The 7955-nt window shown below is 40.1% G+C and overlaps 1 pseudogene; it reads right to left on the bottom strand.

The window, feature by feature from the left end:
- Positions 1-841: 841 nt before the first annotated feature.
- LOC122335661 overlaps positions 842-7955 on the bottom strand; it is a 44296-nt pseudogene continuing 37182 nt past the window's right edge.

The raw sequence follows: 7955 nt of genomic DNA on the forward strand, positions 1-7955 counted from the left end.
GTCTCTGACCATTAACATAGCATCATGGGATTGGGGAAATGATGCTGCTCCTACAGTAAATGCAGCTCTGTGTGTTGACAAATGTCTCGTGCTTGCATGTGAGGGATTAATCTTCCAAATGAATCAAGGTTGGCAGGTATCAAACGCTTTATACAGCTTCCTGCATTCAAAGTAGTTATGTGTTTTCTAGCTGCACTGCAAAAACAAAAAACTAAGCAGCACATGATCATACTACTGTTAGCATCGCAGCAAAGCAGCGCGCTAAAGCATGCAGCTCAGATGAATAAGGCCTGTGCTCAGGCAACATTTGGCAGCTGGGAATGAGACTTTTTAAATACTCAATTATAACTAAATTCTGTACCTTGAAACTGCATTGTTCAAGCAGCCAAGTGTATACTGTAATATACACTAGAAAATGACACAAACTAAGTGTACATGTACCCAAGTGGAAATAATAAAAATCACAAATGAGATCTCAATATCTCATTTGTGTCTATTAGGCAGCAATAAGACTCGACTGAATGGAGACATTTGATTAGGTCTCCTGCTAGAAAAAGACTCAAGAAATCTTACACGTGTCTCCTCTTGAGTTTCAGAAGAGCTCTCAACAATATCTCAAACTGAACTTAAAGTTAGAATTTATAACAAAATCTTAATTTTGATGACAAACATTTGCACATGCACAAGACCAGAGCAACTATTAAATTTTTCAAGTTGACTAATTATCCTGAGCTATAAAAGAGCATATATAGTTTTCTTCTTTTTAGGTAGGATTAAATAAACATCTCAGTTACCTCAAGACATTCTGGTTTCTCTGTGTCTCGGTTTTGTTCGGAGCAGCTCATGGATGAACCGGAAAGCCTCTCCTTTCTTCTCTGAAGCTCTGCTCCAGTAGTTTCTTATTCAAGATCTGCGTATGCTCTCAGCTAGAGTGTAGCCCGGAGGAGCGGATAGGTCCTGTCTGATGCTGATCACCTCTGGAGTTTTCTCTCACTTTAAGCGTCTCTACAATCAGCTGCACAGGGCTTGGGGACCTGCCCCGAGAGTTCCTCAAAGGCCCCTGTGCAGCACAAACACTGGGAGATTTGGGATCCATTGGCCCTTGAGGCCCTGCTTCAGTAGGACGAGAGCGACTCGGGGACTTGTTGAATTTCTGCACTGGGTCATAAGCGATGGGCGTGTGGTCGATGATGTTGAAGAGGCTGGAGAGGCCGTCGTTGATGGTGGTGTGAACGGGACTGTCTCTGGTTGTGGTCGAACGTGCCCAAGCGGATTCGTTGTTCCCTTTTGGCTGCTGGGCAGTGGTTGTTGGGGTGGGGGCACGGATTTGGCTGGCAGGTTGTTCTGATTTGCCAGAATTTGAGGGTTTTCTTTGGAGCTTGGGTGAGCCGTATTTCGGCGAACAGCATGGTCGTTCAAACTTAGCCTGTACGACTGGAGAGTACTGCATCTTTCTCAGGCTACGCGAGGGAGAGGAGATGGGTGTGGATCCTCCTTTTGGTGTCAGACAGCGGTGAGGACTGCTGGTGAGGGTGCGAAGAGCCTCTGTTTGCAATCCCACACTGATGGTCTGGGTGGTTTGTGTTCCCCGTGTGGTTAAACCATTCGTCTGGCATGCCATGTCCCGTAGCTGCCTTTCCGGAGGGCTTGACCCAGACGCAGAAGATGATCGGATGGCATTCCGGGCAGAAAATGCCTTTTCCTTCATGTCGTCACTCAGATTACGAGACAGTTCCAGCTCTAATGCTGAGGTATACCCGACTGCAGCGCAGATTGATGGACGTTCTCCAGGCCTAATTCCTGCCTCCAAATGACTCCTAAGCTCACACGGCCACCTTCCTCCAAACACCTCCTCAGCACCTCCTACTACCTCCTCCCTTTACTTTGGAGAACATGTACTCCTGATCAGGGGCCTGGAGCAGACCGCCCCTCGAACGGGACTGTGGAGAACATGCACCCAAACTGTTCACCCCCTGGGCTGCCCTGACCGGGAGCTTTTGGCAGTACTCAGGGCTACTCAAAGTGTTGGTGGTCAAGGTAGCGCTGGTGGTCAGGTACCAAGAGGCTGGCTGGAATGCTTCTGAAGTAGACTCGGTCCTTCGGGATTCTGTCCTTTCTGCCCATGCTTCCATCACTGGAGAAGGGATTACTGGGCCAGGAATGGGGCAAGTAGCCAGGGAGCTGGTGGGCAGATCCCAACCCTTGCTATTGAACTCCTCAATGTATTTGAGGTCATCTGGTGAAAGGGGAGGAGTCACATCATCTCGTCCATGCTCACCAGACTTGCTCTTATCTGGTAGGAAGGGGGAGCTGTCCATCAAACGCTGGAAGTCGCTCATGGAGCAAACTGACTTCGCCCTGCAGAGGTAAAAACGGATGGAAGGTTACACTTGTGTTGCAAAACATTGTAATCAATACTGGTCTTGACTGTTTCCTGATCTTGGATTATTCTGAATTTAGCTTGATTTAATTTCTTGAGGCATGGCCTTATCTGCAAAGGACAAACGCAATACTCAAAGAAAGTATATTATAAAGCAGCGCAATGTCACGGTTTACTTTTTTGGAACAGTCTTTGTGTCTCCAGTTGAGTGCATCTATGTTCTCGGAGTTAACCCTATGCTCCCCTAGCCTTGAGAACCTGAGACCCTAAGAACTGGGGAACTTAGAACCTTGGGAATAAGGGAACCTGGGAATGGGGAACATAAATCCCTAAAAAACAAACCTGGAAATCTAGGAAAGATACAGTCATAGGAACATGGGAGTCTGTAACTGGGGAACACAGAACCTTGGGAACATAGTGTCTTGAAAACTGGGAGACATAGAAACCTAGGAACATGGGAGCCTGAGACAAGGGATCTTGAGAACTTGGGAACATAGAATCCTAAGAACAAGGGAAGACTGGAAACTTGAGGACTGGGCACATAAGACCCTAGCAACATGGAATGCTAGGAACTGGGAAATATAGACCCATGAGAACATTGGAGCCTGGGAATACTTTGGAAAAAAAACATGCCAGGGAAAACTTTGAACATAGTACAATAGGAACATAAGAACCCTCCATCAGAAGCATGCAAATGATATTTTAAAGCACTCTATAGGAGCCATTTAATGTTCCAGCCCCAAAGAATAAGTATCTTTGTTAGAGCAATAATAAAAAGTTAGCTATCCTTTGTTGTTGGCACATTTAATCTCCGGCCTACCGATATTAAACTATTATTTTCCATTCATAAATCTCCAGAGATTTTGCTGAAATGGCAAACAACATCACAGTCTAAACATAGCTGTTAGCCTGCACTTAAACAAGGGCAAAGTGAAATTGTTGAGATGGACAGGAAAAGACACTGAAGCTTATTAGCAGTAACTGAAACAATGTGGAGACCTCTGAAAAGGACATTGATAAATGGACTAGGGTCATTAACCTGGAATCATAGGAGGTCACTTCCAGATAACAAAACCGGCATCTATACATTGACAAATATCACCCCACCCCTTTAGAAGTATACTGTGGTATCTTCAATTGTAAATACCACTCTACTTATAAATATGACAAACTACCCCTTTTCATATAATATATCTTTGAGCGTTGAAATGTAGGATTATTTTGTTCAAGTATCTTCTTCCAAGTTTTATTAAGCTTCTTCAGAGCACTTTTAGGCTGCTAAGAGCAGGCCAAAACTTACATTGACTAGAACACACAATAGTCATAAATAAAAACAGTACCTGAGTAAGCTGCCGCTGCTCTTCTCTTCTTCAGGGTAAATGGCAGGATCAACACTCTCAGAAATCTCATTCAGTGCCTGAAACAACAACACAAAATTAAAACATAAAAGCCTCAAAATGTTAACTTGCTTTAAAGATTTATGCGGCTGAATGTAGATTGTTTTCTTATGTAATAATTATTCCTCATTTCACATGCAAACAAGTTAGCCAATCATAATAGAGGTCATATACATACAGAACTCTTTAACAGCAGCAATAATGGTCAGAAGGAGGATAATGACCATGACAAACACAAAACAGTGCCTGATATTATGAGTGGACTAAAAATACCAAAAAGTGCATAATAAAAATGTGCCCTATCGTGCAGTGTGTACTCATGTCTTACTCTTTCTCTTACTTCCTTCAGGTGGGGGAACCTCTTTTCACTCTCCAGGCGTGATGGAGGAGGCACCTCGGCTTCGCTCAGATGATCCAGAGAAAGAGCATCCAGAAACAGGCTCTCTGGGGGACGGTGTCCCTCAAAGGGTCTGGATCTGCCCATCGCCCCCTTCTCCTCCAGCGTGGCCTCAGAGTCAGAGTGGGAGCGCGTGTGTGCGGATATGCAGGGGGAGCGTGGAGATCTAGGAGCCTTACAGGGGCTCTCCTGAGGAGAAAAGACGTGAGCTGCGCCTCCTTCTGACTGGAGGACGTCTTTCTGCATCTGGGGTGGAGAAAAGGAGATGTTGGCTTTGTTTCAAGACCTAGTAAGCTGTCTTGCTTCCAACTGTCTTAGGCAAATAAGGGTTTTTGGCCAGCTGAAACCCTTAGATGTGGAACACCTTTGTTTACCAACACATTCCCACGTTTATATAATTTTTTATTAATAGTGACTTGTTTTGACTTTGTAGCTGTCAAATGTAACAATAATAATAATAATAATAATAATAATAATAATAATAATAATAAGTGCTGTCAAATGATTTTGTTTACATAATAATGGGTGTGTATTTAATATTTATATATGAATATAAACACACAAGAATTTTTTATATATAATATATATTTTTATATAGTACAAATAATAAGAATATAAATATAAAAATGCATAAAACATGCAAGTCTTTTTGAAATATATAATGTATGTGTGTGTATTTATATACATATAGACAGTACACATGCATACATTATGTCTCAAAAAGTTACAATATCTAATATTTATGTATTTATATATTTTCAAATGTTTAAAGATTTTTATACATGCACTGTGAACTAAATATGGTGGATTGTCTCATGAAATAACGAGCTTCCATTATTGATTCTCCTATTTATTTATCTATCTATCTCTGTGAAGCTGCATTGACACAATCTGCATTGCGTTAAATGCTACACAACTTTTCAGCACTGAATGCAGTTACTGTACATGTCTTGTCTACCACGGGTTGATGTGCATGAGTAAAACAAGCATGATTTACGCCCCGGACCTTTTCCATCATGCGGTGCATTTCCCGGTAGCTGCGGTCCCACTCCTGTCTCTCTTTCTCGAAGCGCTCCAGCAGTTCATTCCTCTCACGGGTCCAGCGCTTTTCTCCGTGCTGCAGCTTCCAGCGCAGCTCCAGTGCCATGCTGTGAGTGTCGGCCAACAGACGGCGCTGTTCCTCCCGCTCCTGCTGTAGGACGTCTGCAGAGTCTGCACCTTCGTCTGCGCCTGCAGACTCACCTCTCGTGTCCTGCAGCTGAACATGACGAAAAGAGTCAATGCCTGCATTGCATGTGTTTGAAACGGCACCTGCGGTCTTGCAGAGCATGCACAATTTGCTCATTTTATGTACGCACAGAACAACCGAATAAATTCATGCAATTAAAATTAAAACCACTACACTTCCATTTACATTATGAAAATGAACAGCAATTTCAGTTGTGATTTATGTCAAACAATTATGTTTTTGTTTACATAATATGCATGTATACAATATATAAATATAAATATATATATATATATATATATATATATATATATATATATATATATATATAATATATTTATATAATATAAAATATGAATATATAAAAGTAAATGTGTGTGTATATATATATATATATATATATATATATATATATATATATACATAATAAACATACACAGTACACGTGCATATATAATGTAAACAAAAACTTATTTTGGAAGCAATTAATCACGATCACTATTTATAACATCACCTTATTGGTTTAAAAAGAAGTTTATAACATTAGCTTCTTGGTTTTAAGGTAAACAATGGACTAAAAATGTCAAATAACCATATTTATTTCTAAAATATATTTATAGGATATCTTTTTTTTTTAATCAAACATGCAAATTATTAACACAATATTATCATTTATTAACACTATTAATATATTTTTAGAATTATTTGTATTAAACTAAATTTAAAAAAACTTTCTGACATTTGGCAACAATTTATTATTAGCATTTATTATTACTATTAACATATTATTATTATTATTATTAACCATAATACTAGTATTAGCTTACTAAACTTGCTCAGTTAAGTATGCAACTTACTGACATCATATGAAAACAATCTACCCGTATAATAATAACTTATTATTTTATTATTATTATTATTATTTTTATTTTATTAGAAGAACACCAACAGAATTAAATATGCAAAATGATTGCATCAGTGGCAACATTCAAGCATTATTATTGTTGATTACTAATATTAACAATAAAGTCTAATGAATAATAATGATTTATTTTTGCATTTTACGAACACAGCCATACAAACAGGACTACATAGCTACTGTAAATATATACGCAAAGTGTACGTTGGCCAAACAGCCAAAATGAAATGCAGTTAATGTAGTGCAGTATAGTCCAGATACACCTTCCTCGCATGTCTAGCCAGATGTTCCTAAATCTACTCGCAGGGCTCCTCTGACATCTGCTTTCTTTTAATAGACCATGACCGCTGCATAAATATAGCGGGCTATTTAAAGATGCTCCCTAACTCGCCAACACCAAAACAGCACACAAGTCAGATGCTCAACGTCTTAGCAGATGCTGCTTAACTAGATTTAGTTCATTTGAATTTGAATTAAAGGAACAGTTCACCTTAAAGGAAAAATTCCTTAAATGAATTTTTTCATTTTTGGAAGAACTATTCGCTTTAGTTTATCTGTATATCACTTTATACAACGCAAATCACATAAAGCAGCTTTAGAGGAAATTTAATTTCGTAATAGCTTATCATTCGACGCCCATATGAGAGAAATGCGCGCTAATAATCAAGCAGTTAGATCTGTCTGGTTACGATATAAAGAAAATTTGTTTTATCACAAGACCGAATTTTACCAATTTGACCTTTTAGAAAGTCACTGGACATTGATAAAAATGTTAATTTTGCTCTACAGTAAATACAGAAATATTGTGAAGTATTATTCCAATTGATCATAACTATTTTCTATATGAATATATTTTAAAATGTAATTTATTCCTGTGATCAAAGCTGCATAATTTTGTTGACAGAAATCATTCCAATATGCTCATATGCTGCTCAAAAACATTTCCGATTATTATTATTATTATTAATGTTGAAAACAATCGCACTGCTTCGTATTTTTATGCACACTGTGATACATTTTTCTCCAATTTGTGTTCAATGTCCGTACTGTTTTGCTCAATTCATACATCTTTATTAAAATTTTAATGAAGTTGATGCGATGTCGGTCCTTGGAGTCCGAGTCCGTCAGGATGCTCCCTAGACAGCGGTCAGGTTTGAAGTGCTGTACCTTGCTGGCGTGACTCCTCATCTCGGCGCGCTGTATGTCCCACGCGGCTCTCGTTGGCCAGCGTCTGCTGCAGCTGCCAGCGCCTCTGGGCCTCCTCGCGAGCTCGCCCTGAGCTCCTCCAGCAGAGAGCGCAGCGCGTGCAGCACCCTCCGACTGTCGCCCGCCGCCTGCAAACACACCACACGCTTGCTCTGTTACAGCCCCATGGACGTCTCAGTTCGAGCGTCAACGTCTTTGCAAAGGTATTTGTTAACTAGCAGGCCTGTATTATTTCTAACCACGCCTGAGCTGTATGAACCGAAGTGAAGTAGCGTCGTATTCTTTTCACGGCCCGCAACAAAGTGCTGCGACTTCGAGAAACAGCGAAACGTATAATAAGAAGGGTTTGCAAATCTGCATTTCATAAGAGACGTTTCCTGTGGTTTTATGGTTTAATGTTTGAAAGCATACATAATAACAACCATAAC

Source organism: Puntigrus tetrazona, unplaced genomic scaffold (assembly GCF_018831695.1).
Source record: "Puntigrus tetrazona isolate hp1 unplaced genomic scaffold, ASM1883169v1 S000000846, whole genome shotgun sequence".
Taxonomy (NCBI): domain Eukaryota; kingdom Metazoa; phylum Chordata; class Actinopteri; order Cypriniformes; family Cyprinidae; genus Puntigrus; species Puntigrus tetrazona.